This window comes from Mesocricetus auratus, unplaced genomic scaffold (assembly GCF_017639785.1).
Source record: "Mesocricetus auratus isolate SY011 unplaced genomic scaffold, BCM_Maur_2.0 Super-Scaffold_100009, whole genome shotgun sequence".
Classification (NCBI taxonomy): domain Eukaryota; kingdom Metazoa; phylum Chordata; class Mammalia; order Rodentia; family Cricetidae; genus Mesocricetus; species Mesocricetus auratus.
The window spans coordinates 41,451,187-41,469,825 of record NW_024429193.1 but is presented as its reverse complement, the minus strand read 5'-3'; positions in this window follow the sequence as shown (position 1 = coordinate 41,469,825).

Here is an 18,639-nt window from a genome sequence, read left to right as displayed (position 1 = left end):
AAACAGAACCTTCAGCCAGTGACTGATGGAAACAGAGGCAGATACTCAAAGCTAAACAATGAACTGAACTCCTCGAATGCAGTGACAGAAAGGGAGAATTGATGAGCAAAGGGGTTAAGACTGGGCTGGTTTAACCTACAGAAACAGTTGACCTGAAAAAGGGGGAGCTCTTGGACCCCAGACTGAAGGCTGTGTAGACAGTATGGGACTGACTCAAACCCCTGAATGTCAGTGAGGAGGCCTAGGTAATCTATGGGGCCTAGGATAGTATTTATCCCTGGCATACAAATGGACTTTGGCTGCCCATCCCACAATAAGGGATGCTCTCTCAGCCTGGACTCTTGGGGGAGGGCCTAGGCCCTGCCCTGGATGAAATGACAGACTCTAGAGATCCCCCATGGGGGGTCAGAGTGGAGATTGGGTAGGGAGCTGAGGGCCTGGTGAGGAGAGGCAGGGAAGGAGGGGAAGGAGAGGGAGCTGAGATTGACATATGAAGCAAGCTTTTTTCTAACTTAAAATTTTTTAAAAAAGGAAGAAAAAGAAAATTTGATGAATCAAAAATCTATAAATAATCCATTTGGTCCAATGTATCGAATGGGTTTTTTTTTAATGTTATCAATTTTACACAAACACTTCCAGAAAACTGGAGAGGCACTAACAGTTTGCAATTAACTTATTCTAGAAAGACAGCATGACCCTGATATTAAGACTAGAAAACATATAAAAAGGAAAACCATAGACCAACATCTCTCTTGAGCATACATAATAGATGGTATCAACAAGACATAGAGGGCAGGACAAGTGGTTTGTCCTGGAATGTCAAATTGGCTTAGCATATAGATCCAACGCTGCAATTGATCATATTAAAAAATAATGATGAAGCTGGGCGGTGGTGGCGCACACCTTTAATCCCAGCACTCGGGAGGCAGAGGCAGGCGGATCTCTGTGAGTTCGAGACCAGCCTGGTCTACCAAGCAAGTTTCAGGACAGGCTTCAAAACAATAAAGAGAAACTCTGTCTCGAAAAACCAAAAAAAATCAATAATAATGATGAAAAAAGTACATGGCACCTTGAATAGAACCACGGGAAAATCATTTTATAAGTATTGCATATATTCCTAATGTAAAACTCTTAGCAAAATAAAGCATTGAAGGAATCTTCCTAATTTAAGATCATCTTAAAAAACTATAGTTAACATCATAATTAATAATGAAATATGAATATGTTTTCTATAAGATCAAGAAAAAGCCAAAACATCTATTTTCATCATTTTTATATTTATATATTTCATTATTATACTGGAGGTCCCTGACAACAAATTACAGAACAAGAAGGGGATAAGAAGTGATTCATATTATAAAGAAGAAGCAAAGTTAATTTTATTCACATGACATCATAATCTATATAAAAATTTAGTGTAATAGGAAAATAGAACAATTGAGTGGGTTTTATGAGGTGGCAGTAAGATCAATGTACAAAAATTAACTTCATTTCTGTGTACTGGAAATGAATAAGTGGGATTAAGATGTGAAAAGCAAACAATTTACAATGTCATTAAAACTGGTACACTTAGGTATGCATCTTACAAAGATATAAAAGACCTGTAGACTGGAACTATGAAACATTGCTGAGAAATTACATTTTTTAAGAAGATGCAGAAAGATCTGTGATATCCATCAATCAACACATGTATTAAAATGTCAGTTTGTCCAGAATGACTTAATTTGAATTCTAATAAAAGTCTCAGCAGGAGTTTGTTAAAACTGAGATGCTGATTCTAAACTTCTTATGAAAATGTAAAAGAGCTTAAATAGCCAAAATGGTATTGCAAAGAGCTGCAAAGTTAGAGGGCTAATACTGCTCATTTTGAGACTCAGTAGAAAGTTAGGAGAATCATATACTTTCTTTTTTGATACGGAATTTCTCTGTGTTGCCCTGGATGTCATGAAACTTGCTCTGTAGACCAGGCTCGCCTTGGACTCAGAGATCTGCCTGCTTCTGCCTCCCAAGTGCTGGGTTTAAAGGTGGGTGGCACTACTGACCAATCATAAAAACTTTAAAAAATTTCCATACATGGAAAAAATCATAAGTTGAAGAAGTTATTGAAACATATTGCTCTTTAGCAGAATCCAAAAGAATGAAAAGAGCAATAAAAAAGCCAATTCTCAAAAATATTTATATCAATCAGGAAATAAAATCCAGAAAATACTGTGAAGGCTAGAGACTGAAAAAAATTATGTTTTTGAAACGAAAAAAAAGGAGATAAAACTGTTAAGATACTTCTTAACAGGAAATTAGTGTGTGCTAGCAAACCACCTTAGGACCAAAGCTAGAACACACAGCCTGGCATATGTTCAGCACTCAGAAGACAGAGAGGCAAGTGTATCTCTTTGAGTTTGAGGTCAGCCTGGCCTACGTAGCAAGTTCCAAGACAGCAGGGATTCATAGAGTGACCTTGTTCTAACAAGACAAAAATCGGATATATAACTTTTAAATGACTAAAGTATAATTTTATTTCTCTAGAGTCAAGAGGAGAAGAGAGGATATTAACTCTATGAGTAGACATACATTTTAATATGACACTAGTTATGGAAAATGGAGGAAGCTATACATGCATGGAGTTTGTAGGTTATCTCCTTCCTCACAGCTTTCATGTGGAAAACTTAAAACTTCTCTAAAATAGCATCTAAAATACATGTCAGGGCTGTAGAGATGGCTGAAGAGTTGAGAACTGTTCTTCACCAGAACCTGAGTTCAGTTCACAGCACCCATATCGGGCAGCTGATAACTTCCTGAATCTCCAACTGAAAGGGATCTGAAGCCCTTCCTGGCCTCTGTGCACCTGCACACATGTAGTATGTACGTGCGTGTGCGTGCACACACACACATTAATAAAAAATAAATCTTTAAAAAATACACTTCAGTATAGTGACACTGTCGCTTATGTATCACAAATACATGTATTTTCCCATCACCATGTGAGAGGCATTAACAATCCCACTTTAAAGACACCATGGCTCACGGATGTCACAGAACTTTGTGCCAGAGCTGATTTTTGAGCTCATATCTATTAACTAATATTACTAATATTACACTGGTTCTACATTAGTACATTGAAACTGCACTCACCAAGTAAAATACATGCAATGACGTTTTAAGCCCATAGTAAATAGACACGCAGAAAAACTTAAAACTGGCAAGGAAATGTCTCCTTAAGCCCTTAAGAAGGTGTGGAGGAAGGAAAGAAATGTTAGAGATGCCATTAGTGTTCCCTGCACCTCAGAGTGAGAGAGAAATGATGCTCGCACAAAGGAATGAGGAGCTCGGTTCTCCCGCCAATGTTAGCCACGCATGGCACTGGCAGTCCTTGTATTATTCCTCACAACGCCCTATCTCAGCAGGAATGTTATAGAACCTGCGGTGGGGTTGTTTTCCCCCTCTCTCACAAAGAGTTTTCTCGGAAAGCTCAACATGAAACCAGATGCAGGAACAAAGAAATAACCTTTTTTGCAGGACTGGAATTGGCTGAAGCCAAGGGGCAGACGCTGTGTGGGTCTATCAGGGGGCGGTTACGAATGGGCCACCATTCGTAGTAAGGAAGAGCAGTCATGTCTAACGGAAAGAGAGAATCCAAAAGTCTCTGAGGTGCAGTTGCTTTAAAAATACATAAGGCAGGCTGGAGAGATGGCGCCGCCTGAGACTGCTCCCACATAAAAGTGTGAGGGTTTGAGTTCAATCCCCAGCACCTACATAAAACTCTGGGGCTGAGATGAGTGCCTGTGATCCAACACTGGAGAAGCAATGACAGGAGGAGCCCCTGGACTTGTTGGCCAGCCAGTCTAGTCGTATTGGTAAGCTCCCACCGACACAAAAAATAATGTGAAACCTGAGTGAGTATGAAGCTGGGTTTCAAGGAGGAGTTGGTGGAGGGGAGTTAATATGACCAAAATACAATGTATGAATGACAGTTTCAACGAGTACATAAAAAACATAGTTAACATGTAATGTAGACAGCATTCAAGAAGGACACCCAGCATTAACCTGTGGCTGCCTCATGGTCATATACATGCATGCCACTTACATACACGTACAAATGCACAAGGCTCCAGCCAAGTACCTTCTTTCGGTGCTAGTAAAGGAGAGAAGATTAGGTAAAAATGCCAGGAAGCCACTGCAACTCTCCTCCGCCACCCCAACCCCCTCTCAGAGGCTTCTTGCTGGGAAAGTTCCCCTGCCCCTTCTGCCAGTGTTCTCAAGCTTCTTCATGGCTCTGGTTACAAATCTGCTTTCAATGGCGCCCACCTCGGGTGAGGGTACAGCTTTGTCCTGGAGGCATCTATCATTGTTGAGTGACAGGCTTGGTGAACCTCGCCCACATCACTGTAACCAGGCTTAGGAGGACCTCGGGTGGAAACAGCTGAGGGGTCTTTCCTGGGCTCCTGAGGCTTCAGAGATGAGGCTCCTGACTCCCAGGACCACAGAAGGAAGATGCCCTCTCACTTGCCAGCTTTAAATCTTAAAGCTCAGTGTTCACCTGAGGAGGATTTTGGAGGAAGGAAATTCTGTGGCTCCCTTCTCAGTCAGGGGAAGGAGGAGACCACTGAGGTAGGAGGGCTTTTTTACTGGCTGCAAAGAGGAAATTAAAATCTTTCTCCTCTGAACCAAGCAAGCAACCAGTCCAGAATTAATTAACTCAGAACCAGGGGAAAAACAAATATAAATGGGTGCTTCTATAATTCATAAGACTGAGGTTTCACAGGAGAAGTTTAGCAGAACAAAACTGGGGCATCTCAACATTAATGTTGCCAATCCCTTTCACCTTCAGTCTTAGACTTCTGGGTAGGAGGTAAAACTTGAGAATAATTAAGTCTCAGACTTTGTACTTTTACCTTGGACTTCTCACCAGTGAAAATACAGGAGGCGGGGCTCACGGGAGGATGGAGGAGGGGCCTGTTAGCTTTCACTCTCTGCTGCACAGTGGTCTTGAATACAAAGAATGTATGTTGTACATTTTTGCATAGTTAGTGCTCAGCGCATACAGGGTGGTGAACGGTTTTAGTGACTCTGGGTAGAGGTATGTTGAAGTCTCTAAAGCCCACAGGAAAGTGATCTGTGGTCCATTGATGCTGTGACCTGTGAATGTGCTATGATCCATTAGTGCTGTTGTCCATGGAAGCTAGTGGGAGACTAATTGTGCATATGCTATCAGATTTCCCATTCCTTTAGAAAAAAATGTTCAGTATTGTCTTGTTAGGGTTTCTATTGCTGTGAAGACGTGCTGTGACCACATCAACTCTTATAAAGGAAAGTATTTAATTGAGTGTGGTTTGCTTACAGTTTCAGAGGTTCAGTCCATTATCATCATGGTGTCACTTAGGCAGATGTGGTACTGAGACTCCTACATCTTGCAGGCAACAGGAAGTTGACAGAGAAACTGGGCGGCATCCTGAGCATAGGAAACTTCAAAACCCGCCCTCACAGTGACACATTTCCTCCAACAAGGCCACATCTACTTCAACAAGGCTACACCTCCTAATAGTGTCACTCCCTATGAGCTTACGGAGGCCAATTCCACTCAAACTGCCACAAGAATGTATGATGGTCAGTGTTAAGTGTCAGCCCGAGGGAATCCAGAAACCTGAGGTAACAAGATCTAGATTAAGGTTAAGCTTGGAAATGTCTGTGAAGAATTATCATGATTGCATTGGCTGACGTGGAAAGACCCACCTTAACTGTGGGTGGAGCTAGCTCCTGGGCGTGGCATTCCAGACTGTATAAGGTGGAGAAAGAGGACTAAACAGCAGCGTTTGCTCACTGCTTTCTGCCTCCTGGTTAGGGCTACAACATGTGCCTCAGGCCCCTGCCCCTGTGGCTTCTCTGCCATGGAAAGCTATAGCCTTGAAGTGTGAGCCGGAATGAACTTCTTCCTTTACGTTGCTCTTGTCAGGGTATGTTATCCCAGCAACATGCAAAGACAGGCAGTGTGTGAGGCTAAATGAGTGTGCTACTCCTAAGAGAGAAAGCAGGCCAAATCAGTGATTTGTCTTTATACCTAGGGCATTTATCCACAGAAAAAGACTCCCTTCATGTCTGGATTCTTCCACCAAAAACAATAATAAAAATCACGATGATGATGGTGATGGCACTCAGGCTGAGAAGTAAAACATCTTCTGTAAGTGGACTGCACAAGTGTTTGATAACCCACTAAAGCCAGAGCTAGTGGTAGAATTCACTTCCTTTCTTGACAACTATCATCCCTTGGCTATCCATCTTCAGTGACACCGTTGTTTCACAGTAAAAGTTTACTGAAATAAAACTAGGGCATCTCAAAGTTACATAACCAATTGCATCAACCTTCACCCATGAGGGCTGACTGGTCCACATTTTCTGGCCTGATACATGGATGCTGCTAATTAAACAACAACAGAAGCACAGGCCACGAGACTCTTCAAATGTGCTAAGCAAAATGTTCTCCAATGAACGTTTTTTGCCCACCAGCTTTCAGGTTAGCTGAATAAGTAAGCCTTGTTATACTATTATTATCATTGCTAGTTAATGTGACAAAGCACGAGGGGAACCTTGGCGGATTCCATGGCAGGCGAGGGGGACTGAGGTAGAGGGACAAACATGCCAGGCAGACAGAGCTTAGTGAGAAGTTTTATTAGAAAGGGGAAGGGGAGGAGGTAAGAGACACAGAGACAGAGAGAGGACAGAAGAGAAGAGGGAGACAGGAAAAGTCCTGTCTGCCCCAGGGGAACCACGGAGGAGGGAATGGGGGGAATAGAGTGGAAAGTGGGCAGGGCCTTTCTTTTAAAGGGGTCCTTTGCACCTACAAGCTAACCAGAGTGCATTCTGCCAGGTGACAGGGCCACACCAGCATGTCTCTTTCATTCTCTAATCTTTAATTCAGGTTAAATTTTATCCTTCTAAAGAACTCTGATGCAGTTTGATGACTGGTAGGTTTCAGTATAACTTCTTACCATTCCTTTGCTTTAAAAGATGCTTTAAGGTGTAAAGTTTATGTAAAAACATAAAAACTTACGATGTATGATTCTAAAAATGTTTTAAGGTATAACAAAGTAACCTAAGGTATACAAATGCATTATCTACTTTTTGTACTCTTAACATTAATCAATAAAGTTTTAATAAGCTACTAATTCAACTCTGGCAGAGTACAAAACACTGTACGATAACCACAAGTTCAAAATTAAGGTGCATTTCATTGAGCTAAAGATATCTGTCAGTTTTCCAGATGGAAAGAAGAATGTTAGTGCTTTCAACCAAATTCATTTCTGACACTTGTACACTGCCATTTTTACAATGCAAACTTCAGTACAGATTATAAACAGTAAAAATGCTAATGTGCCTAAAATTTATCTTTTCACAAAGAATTCTTGTAAGTTCCAGGGAACTATATTGGATCCACTCAAGCAGGTCAGATTCACTCCAGATAAACATCATTCAACCTTTCCCTGGTCCTGGGACTCCTCATCTTGGGATCACTGGGGAACCCCTCTCTCATCTCATGATCCTCCTCCACCAAATACCAGGGCCTAAGAAAAAAATATTTTTCCTAAACTTAACCTTGTCCTCTACTCTGTCAACATCTTGCCAGGTCTAAGAGGTGCCAGAGAGTTGCATACAGCCTGGACAGCAGTTGAAACAACCAGGTACCCCAGGACATGGCAGCACCCCAGCTTTCTCAAAGTGGTCAACACTCCCCACGTCATCAGGAAGTAGCCTTGAGAACTCAATGCCCTTATTCCCTAACCTGCCAAGCCTAACTCCTCATCTTGTTGATAATAAATAAAGGTGGAAATGTAAGGATTCAGGCTTTATGCTGGCCTGCCCCTGTCACCTGGCAGAATGCACTCAGGCAGTACCCTGGTCAGCCCAGGGTTCCATGAATACTAGTCTGCACACAGGAGCAAAGGACTCCTTTAAAAGAAAGACCCCTGCCCACTTTCCTCTCTTTCATTCTCTGTTTCCCTCCTCGGTTCCCCTGGGGCAGACAGGACTTTTCCTGTCTCCCTCTTCTCTTCTGTCCTCTCTCTGTCTCTGTCTCTTTACCTCTTTTCTCTTTCCTTCCCCCTTCCCTCCCCTTTCTAATAAAACTTCTCACTTGATCTCTATCTATGTGCCATATTTGTCCCTCCACCTCAATCACCCTTGCCTGCGCCTGCCATGAAATCCGCCAATGTTCCCCTCACACTTCATCATAACACTTACCTCTCTCTCTCTCTCTCTCTCTCTCTCTCTCTCTCTCTCTCTCTCTCTCTCTCTCTCTCTCTCTCTCTCTCTCTCTCGTGTGCACAGGTGTGTGTGTGTGTGTGTGTGTGTGTGTGTGTGTGTGTGTGCCTGACAGTCTGACAGTGTTCATGGTGGCCAAATATAAACCTCAGATGTCTCCCTTCAATAGCCATCAGTTTTGCTGAGTTTTTTTTTTCATTTTGGTTTTTATTTTGTTTTGCTGAGACAGAATCTCTCTGACTGAGACCCGAGGCTCACCAATTGTGCTGGACTGCCTGGCTAGGAAGATCCAGGGATCCATGTATCTGGCCCAAACTCATGCTTGGTTTATAAGTACATGTTACCATGCCCTGCTCTTCACTAAGTTCTGCGGATCAGACTCAAGTCCTCTTGCTTGCTTAACCATCCCTTTACCAACTGAGCTGACTCTTCAGCTCCTAAGCCACATTTTGAATGGCAGATAAATATCCTGTTCTTGTAGAATTTCCTTTAGTCATCCTCTAAAGTCGCCCCAATAACAGGATTAAACTCACTGTACAACATTTAACATATTTTTCCTAAGAAAGGACGATTGATAATACCCAATGGAGGAAGAGAGAAATCAGGAGAAAAGATGAATGGGCATCTCCCTGCCCGAGGGAGACATTCAAACAAACTCTTGTGTTTAGGCCTCTCAATGGGCCTGTTTCCTCCATCTTGGGACCTCAGTGGGAACAATTACCATAAACACACACACACACACACACACACACACACACACACACACACACACCTGGAGCTACAAGCTGATGCCAACCATTCTTGGGATGACAGAAAAACGATGATACTGTAACTATTCTTAATTCTGTTGTAGAGACCTGAGTTAATGATAGAAATCTATGCTCTTCAGTCCCCCAGCCAACATCTAGACTTAGAAAGGAAAAGAATACAAGAGGAAGAGGCAGCAAGAGATCCAAAGCTTGTCCAGAGAGATTCCATCAAAAGGATGGCCCTAGACCTGAAACTTGCAAACTGGGTGGCAATTTCCCCTGGACTTTTGGAGAGGAACAGCCAAGTGTGCTAGAGTGACATCTCCACGTCACCTGCATTCTCGGGTGTGAGTTCATGGCTCTGGGGGCTGCACAATCTAAATGCCTTCCTCTCCTGCTCCCTTCCCAGCAGCTAGAGAGAAACATGCTTCCTAAGACCTACCTCAAGCCATGAGCAACCTCAGAATTATTTTAATTTAATTTTTATCTTCCTTAATTCTTTCATTTTTTAATATGTGTGTAAGAATGCACATTTGTGCATGGGTATAAGCGTGGTGTATATGTGTCTGTACCGGCACACATAGAAGTCACAGGAGGCTGCCAGGTGTCCCCCTCTATCATCCTCTCCTTTATGCGTTTGAGACACGGCCTCTATCTGAACCTTCAGCTAGACTGACCGGCCAGCAAGCCTCAGTGAGCCCTTTGTCTTCTCGCCCGCAGTATTGGAATTGCAGGGTTGTGCATGGCTATCCTCACATTTTTATGGGGGTGTTAGGGACTAAAATTAGGTCCCCGTGACCTAACAACAAGGACTTTCATCTGCTGAACCATCTCCCCAGGTACCAGCCTCAGAATTTCCTAGGAAGGGTTATCATGATTTGAGATCAACTTCAGAAAGCTCTCCCAGAAGCAGTAAGCAGGGTGAACAGAAGCAGGATCTTTGGGCATAGAATGAGATAACCAGAAATACAAAGAAAAGTTGATAGCTTGGGTTCAGTGTGTGGCTAAGATTTTGTAGTTGTGTGGACTGATCATTTTCCTCCCCAACAAATTTTTATTTTCTGCATATTACCTAAACATTTGTCTGAAGGAGGAACTGGGTGCTGGTCCCCACTCAGCAAAAACAGAGCTGTGCAGTACTGCCAAGCCACGTGCTTTCTAAACCTAGTGACTGACCACTGTTCCTGAAACAGGCCCCATGTAGAGTTCAGTCCTCAGCCAAAGGTTTGTCAGCTCATCCAGAGCCTCCTGGATGTGTGCAACATTGTTGTGTGCAATATTGTTGTGTGCAATATTTCCACAGGCTCTCAGCCTGCTTGACTTTATACCTTGGCTTGTCTCTGCCTGAACTAAATCATAGAGGATATTTTGTGTCGTGTGTACTCAGGTACAGTGCACACATGTCCTCTCACATGTTTAACTCTGTGTATATCTACTGTCTAATGTGCATTGGCCACACATGTTTCCAAGAGAGGATTGTACACAAATAGAAAACACCCTATTTGTTCATTTATACATCTATTTTTTTATTCTTTACATTTTTTTTTTGGTATTTACGAGACAGAGTTTCTCTGTATTGTTTTGGAGGCTGTCGGTGCAGCCTGGCCTCGAACTCACAGAGATCTGCCTGCCTCTGCCTCCCGAGTGCTGGGATTAAAGGCGTGTGCCACCACCGCCCGGCTTATTCTTTACATTTATACAGTGTGTGTGTGTGTGTGTGTGTGTGTGTGTGTGTGTGTGTGTGTGTGCATGTAGATGACAGAACAATATTCAGGAGTCTTGTTCTTCCATGTCTGACTCCCAAAATTTGAACTCAAGTCCTAAGACTTGGTGGCAAGCATCCTTACCTACTGATCCATTTCACTGGCCTTATCTGTTTTAATTGAGTGGGACTCTATCAATTTTAAATGAATAAACAGCCTCCAAGTTGAGCTTCCATGCTAGAGAAGACAGAATCCCACAGATTTGCAGATCTATGTGAAAAAAAACTGAGTGTTTTGAATGTTTTGTCTTTCTTCTTCAGGCCTGCATTAGTCCCTCCATTTATTGACAGCCTAATCGAGCGTAGAGAAAAGTGAATCTGAATGTTAGTAGAAGGAAAGCACAAGGACAGACTATCTGTGCACCCGGGCACCTTCTCATATATGTGGCACATCTACACACACACATGCACGCTCACACACACACCACACACATGCGTGTGCGCGTACTCACATTTGTATCACGAAAAAAAAGTCAGAGTAATTGGCAACTTCAAATGTGTGATCACAAAAGATTTCTGCTTAAGGCAGCTGTGAGTTTACCTGCCATCTCAAATGTAACTTTTTCAGAAGAACGGAAGATGTGCCCCTTGCCAAGAAACATGCCACATAAACAACTTCTTAGTGATTTTAACCTTCCTCACAAATATTTCTGTCACAGGGGGTTCAGAGGAAGTGACAGGATGTCCAAGCAAAATATGCAACAATGGCAAGAAACACATTCGAGAAACTGCCCCCAGAGTCCTAGTACACACAGCATTTGCAGTACCTTTGTCTTTCTTTTTGTCCTCCATGTCTCTGACCCTTTTGTTTTCATTTCCTTATTTTTCTGTCCTTCTGTGGCTGTCTCCACAGCATCCTCTTAGATAGTCATTGGGCCAGAGGGAACAGGAACCTATGTTGCTTTTATAATATAATAGTATCTAGTACAAAGCAAATAGTCACTTTTGTAACAAGGTCTAAGCCATAGTTTAAGCCACACTGGTCCTTCAGTGCTATCCTGCTCTTGGGGGGTAGCTTTAATGAGGTCAAACTAGTAAACCTACTGAGAGGTGCTTGACCAGTAACTCACTGCTAATGTCCTCTGAGTATGAATTATAAATTCAGTAGGGTACTTTTCACACTTTTTCTTCAAAAGTTAAGGTTCATATAGTTTGAATTCAAATGTAAGTTTCTTCTTGGACTGGGGTCATCACTTACATCCTCCTAAGCGACATGTTCCTGGAGGGTGAGAACCTTGTTCTATCATTTCTATTACGTGATGGGCAGAGGGTTGAATTCTGCAGGCATGTGGTAGGTGCTTCAGATACATAGTTTTTCAAATTAAATAAATCTACATATCTATAAAACAGTTACAAAAGTGCCCTGAAATTTAAGACTTCCATAGGAAAGCAACACTGGTCTCCTGTGTCCTACCCAGTCATCCTGGTCTGAGACAACTACTGTGACTTATTACAGCTGTGACTTATGCTATTTCCATGTCTCTTTACAGTGTGTGCATTACCTCTTGATTTGTCAAGCACACAGCTTCCTCAACGACTTTTTGCATTGGTGGGAAATTAACACCCTTAGACGACCATTGCTCAAATGCCCTGTCCCAGTAAAGTATCTCAACTTAAGGTAAAAATAGATAGTTAATGGTTAAACCCCAATAATGATACAAGTATCGTTTGCTGGTTGAACCAAACAGTACGGAGGAATTATATTTTTCTCTAATAGCAGCTCTTTTGGCTTTTCCCTTTGCATGGCTTTCTGGGATTGATTAATCCACCACACCTGTCAAATAGTCACCTGCAGTATCATTTGGAAGGACGTCTTTCCCTTTCCCTGGATCTCTTTCTCTTCTGGGTCTCTACAGCCTTCTGCATAGTTGTCCTTACGGGACTTTCTTCCCTTGGCTACTGTATCCTAGCAGCTGTTCCACAAGCCCTGCCATTTTCCTTCTTTTTTCATCATTCCTCCAAAGCTTTCTAGGACAGAATGTGTGGGAGTTCCATTTTCTGGGATCTCGTATGTGTAAAGTTTGGCTGTTTTTCTATATGTGATAACTGAGTGTGAACTAGTCGAAGGGTGATAGGAAAAGAACATATGCAATAGCCTGGAGGCAAGAGAGTGGAATATTTTAGGTCTGAGTAGGGAGAATCACGGGCTTGTATCAACTTAACAATAAGAAGTTGGATCCCAGCATGATTTTCTCGAGAAAACAAGTTGAAATGGAAGCAAAAGAAACTCTTTAAGGTGAACATTAACTCAGCAATTTATAAAAGACACAGGGCGTCTTAGAAGACTCTTCCCTGTGTAATCTTTTGTGTTAGAGATTGTGCCAATAATGATATTCATAGTCTATACCAAAGTTGTAACAGCAGAAAGGTAACTCCCCCAAATTCACCTGATGTCTTCCTGCATAGTCTATGTGAGATCATTGTGGCTATTACATCATGGGGTAACATCGTACTTACCAAGGAGAACCCCATGACCCATGACCACTGAAGGAGAGCTTCATTTGGCTGGCTTGAGAGTAGGAATGTGGGGAGTTGTAAGGAGAGTCCTAGTTATTGTGAGATTACCAGTGAATGGAAGCCCATCTCTTTCCACTCTCTTCCAAAGCATAGCTGACATTAATGTCTGTGTATCATCATCTCCTGCCTCCCAGAACTCTCTCCTGCTAATGATGTGCACTCAGTACTTGTTTTGACTAAAGGGGAACTTAAATCTTCCTCTTACATTGTACATGCAGGCTGTCTGCCCACATACCCTACCACATCACTGGTTTATGAGATGCTAGAGGTTCCTAAATGATATCTTTATTTCAGTATACCTAAGTAAAATACCAAAGGCAACTATGAAAAACAGTAAATAGAAGAAGGAAGTTATTAAAATATACTGCATAAATGCAGAATCTGCTTAATTGCTTGATATTCTTTTCCTGATATCAAAAGTATAGGCAAAGGACTCTTGACCTTTGGTTTGTTTTAAGAAAATATAAGCAACAATAAGATTGCAAGATGACATGAAGAAGTAGAGACCAAGACAACTGGTGGCTGCTGGAGGAGAGAGAGTCGGTGTTCTTCAATGTCGTAGCCCCTTATAGGTTACCCATGCTCAATGGGTGGCCCCACACCCCTGTGGAATGTGGCAGCACTAACTGTGCTCAGTGAGTTATAAAGGAGGAAAAAAGAAAAGAGAACCTGAAACTGGGAGGGGAACATGGTGTGATCTGGAAGAAGCTCAGCAGGGAGGGGGTGATGAAAATAAATTATATACAAGTACGACAGTCTCAAAAATCAGACACAGTTAAAATGTAAAAACTCAGCCAAACTCTCCAGGAGGCTGCTCTGTGAGCTGCAGTATTGAACTAAATACTGGCGTCCTATTAAAAAGGGAATTTCACAATATTCTTATTACATAACCATTAGGCAGCTTAAAGTCTTGGTTAGCTTTTGAATAAATGTTTATACGATAAGAATGGCATCCGACTATTATTTGCAGGAGATAATAAAGAGCTGACTAATCCCATATTTAGTGACTAATCCCATATTTAGTGAGGACACCAAACACTTCCTCACCCACATCCAGGAAGGCAAAGCTGGTGGTGTGAATTTAACCAGTGAGCTGCCAGTGTGTCAAAAGGAGGAAAATGATCATAAAACTAGCTTCAAAGCAACTTACTCCCAACTTTTAAATGCAAAGGCCAGTACTGTTAAGTTTTCAAAATCCAAGAAAACTTGAAATATTTTACCTTGGGTATTTTCCATAAATATGCCCAATATCTACATGCATAATTTCTGGTGTGCAAATATCATTTATGAGTAGGCTTTGTAATGAGTAAATTTCTTTCTCTTTCATTGGGTAGAAATGCAAATTCTGGCAGAATACTGAATAGTCATTTTCTCTTGTATTTTAAATGTTTATCCAATTATTAAAATAATGTGCAATGGTTTACTTTAATCACAAATGCACACTAGCAATAACAAAACCTCATCAATTTATTGACATATTTATCATAATTTTCTTGATTCACTGTATAAGCATGTAAATTCTATACCTTCATTTTTACAGTTCTTAGTTTAAGAATTTATTGAGACCATTTTCTGATTGTTCTTTCATGATATATTCCTAAAATAATAAATAAGATGTGAACATTTGCAGGATTTTAATCTACACTGCCAAATTGCTATGCTGAAATTTTATAGCAATTTACATAACAGCCCCTGATTAGGATACTCTTTGTATTTCACACTAATTAGCAGGGGACTTTAAAGAAACTATCATTTGCAAATTTGGAAGACAAAAAGGTGGTTTTCTTTTTGTTTTCATTTGCATTCATTTGAATCTTAGCATAGTTATTTATATTGCTGCCTAATTATATTTTCCTATGTGAACTGAAGTTTCATGATCTTTGCCTTCAAGATCTTGCTGTTTTCTTATCATTTTTACGAGTTTAAATATGCTAAGATTATAAAGCTGTCTATCACTTTTCTTATAAATACTATTCTTTCTTGATCTTCAGTTGCCATGGATGGAAAGATACCATTATCCTAATAACATCTTTTAAGAAAATAAAAGGAAGTACTATTTCCATAAAATATTGATTAGAAGACATCTTGATTTTAGAGATGTTAAAATGCACATGAGTGGTAAAACATTAAAATGTAGAGAATGTCAAAATGAAGAGTTGCCTCCGAATAAGTACAGTGTGACTCTATTGCAGATTCCCACTATGATCGCATCGTGTGATGAGTGTTGCTGCTAGAGAAATATGACCTGACATCATCCAAAGATAAATCCAATTGGGTAAAATCCATGGATTTTGATGAAATTAGGGATCAGTGGCCATTGCCTGAATTTGGATCATGAGTTACTCCCCATCAATTTTTTAAATGTGTCTTGATGTAGAAAAATATATATGATAACTCTGGAGTAAGTGATCATATCTATATCTATGCTTCATTATTTAGCTATCTACTCTAAAGGGGTGTTTCTCTGTGTTTATGTGTGTGTGTGTCTCTGTGTGTTTCTGTCTGTGTGGTCACTGAGTGTGTGTGTGTGTGTGTGTGTGTGTGTGTGTGTGTGTGGTCACTGAGTGTTTAAGATTCTAAGAGCTGTCTTCACAGGGCTAGGGAGATGGCTCAGGGAGTAAAGTGCTTGCAACACAAGCATGAGGGTTAGAGATCAAATCTCCAGAACCTACATTTTAAAACAGCATGGTGGCTCACATCTGTAACCTAGCACTCCTACAGCTCACAGGAGGCAGAAGAGGGAGAATCCCCTGTCCCAGTGGTGCCACCACACACAGTGGGCTAGAACTTCCCATATCAATCAGCTCTATTCAGACAATCCATCACTGAAACTCTCTTCCCACATGATACTAGACTGTATCAAGCTGATAATTAAGGTTAATCATCTCCAAAGATCTCTGATCTCATGGTACTTACAACATGGTTTGGGGTGAAGAATAGAGGGCTTAAAAAGTTAATAATCAGAATATAAGAATTTATCATGAGTGAAACAAAGCATGTCATGGTAGCTGATGGGGGTGTTACTTAGATTTGTCCCGAAGGACCATCTGAGGCTCTTATGACCACACATGAGGAAGTATGTACTGACAGGGGACTCTGGTCCATCCTCTTCTGAGTCCTAGGCTCTCCTATATATAACAAAGACCTTTCTATATGAAATGAAAATTAAATTAATTGAAGCCTGATATATTAAAAGTAAGTTATTGTAGTTTGCACCAAAAGTCTATTTTGCCTACTAATGTTTATTGAAATGTAAGGTATCACCGCCTTTGAATAGGAATCAGTTTTCGTGACTGTGAAGAAACATACTGTGTACTTTGTACACAAGCACCCTGTACATGCTGAAAAGATTGTTATACCTATGGATCTACATTTTCTTAGTAATATTCACCCTGCTTTTAGTTGGTCTTTTGAAATTTGCCAACAGTCTTGGTGTCATCATTCTACCTTTAAGCCAACTCTGTTAATTCCTACTTTTATTTTAAAAAGATTCTCTGTTCACAAAAACCTCAGACCAGACATGAGAAATCACCCCATAAACTGTTGTTCAAGGTTAATGAAGAAACTCCCAAAAGAATTTAGGATTTTTCTTTGCCCTTCATTGTTTCCCAGAAGTTGGAGGGTAAGACCCTATCACTGAAATTAGCAATGAACCCTAAACACGGGGTCTGGAAACCTCTGCTCTGAAGACTAGCTCTCAGCACATATGAAGGTTCTATGTAAACTTCCAAGGGAGAAAAGCAAGCAATAGCCCTGCAACAATGGCACTTATACTGTAAGGGCAACCAGCATCTGTCTAATTAGACTCAAGGCCCTTTAAATAAGAAGGAATCCATGGAGCCTAGAAGAGAACTTAGCACTGCCACTTTCCTAGGCCAGTAAAATTTCTAGCTGCATTCTAAAAACTTATCCTTATAGCCACAGTCCTCATTCTTAAGGCTCGAGGAACGTTGTGCAAGTGTGGGGTAGGGGTGGGGTGGAAAAAGTCTAAGAACCAGAGGACCAAATGTCTTCTATATGTGACTAAGAAACTGAACACATAAAATCTCAAAAATATAGTCACCTAAACAAGACCAGCACAATGACAGCACCGGTTGGCATACCAGTGTGGAAGGGGACATTTCACAGGGACCTAGCCTGGAGCTAGAGGCAATTTATGACTGCTGAGCTACAGAGAGTCAAGGAAAAATTTCTCCAGGATGATTCCCATAATAGGTTATCTAATCCCAAGTAGATAATGCCTAAACAAGTACACATAAGAGCAACTCTAGTGTGTGCACTCTAGTAATAAAAGGCAACAGATTTGAGAGGAAGGGAGGGGAACAAGCATGGAAGGAGGTGTATGGGAAGAAGAAGGAATGAGAATGACAAACCCAATACTCATGCATGAAATCGTTTTTAAAATTTTAATTAAAATAAATTACTTTTCAGCTGAACTCCAGGAGCTCAGCCCAGTACTTGGCTGTGAATCTCTGCATCTGCTTCCATCAGTTACTGGTTGTAGGTTCTATCAGTGACAATTGGGGTAGTCACTAATCTGATTATAGGGGAAGGCCAGTTCAGGCACCCTCTCAACTATTGCTAGGAGTTTTAGCTGGCGTCATCTTTGTGGATTCCTAGGTGTTTCCCTAGCACCAGGTTTCTCCCTAACCCCATAGTGGCTCCCTCTATCAAGATATCTCTTTCATTGCTCTCCCTCTCCATCCCTCCAACTCAACTATCCCATTCCTCTGAGGAGTGGATGGAGGGTGGGATGGAAGGAAGTGGGGGAGCAGGAGAAGGGGAGGGAGGGGGAACTAGGGTTGGAATGTGAAATAAAAAATTAAAGAAAGAAAAATCAGCTTAAAAATTACTTTTCTTGATACTGAGGCTTTGGGGGACTTCCTAAGTTTTCACTTTGTATGAACACTGTGTGGGATAGAGTCCAACTACTGACTTCATTGGCTTTGGAAAACAAGCATGCTAAGCCACTAAGATGCAAGAGTGCTTGTTATAGCAGCTAATGCTCATATTGACTAACATAGCTCATTAATGGCTCCTGGATTTATTGCCTGGATGATATCTCCTCAGTTTATTAGATTTCATTTTGTTAAAACTTAGATTTTTATTTAAATCTTTTAAATAAATTATAAGATGCACCAACAATTAGCTTTTATAGTCATCCTAGAATTAACTAAAAACTAGGGCATCTCAAAATTCTTATACATATATAAGCATATATATATGTGTGTATGTATGTATATATATATGTATATATATATCTTGATTGACAATTTTAGGAGGAAAACAATGCCGCCATTAGCCATGTGACTTACTAGAGGCGCATACAGATGAGGTAATAAAAGAGCGGTTTACCACACC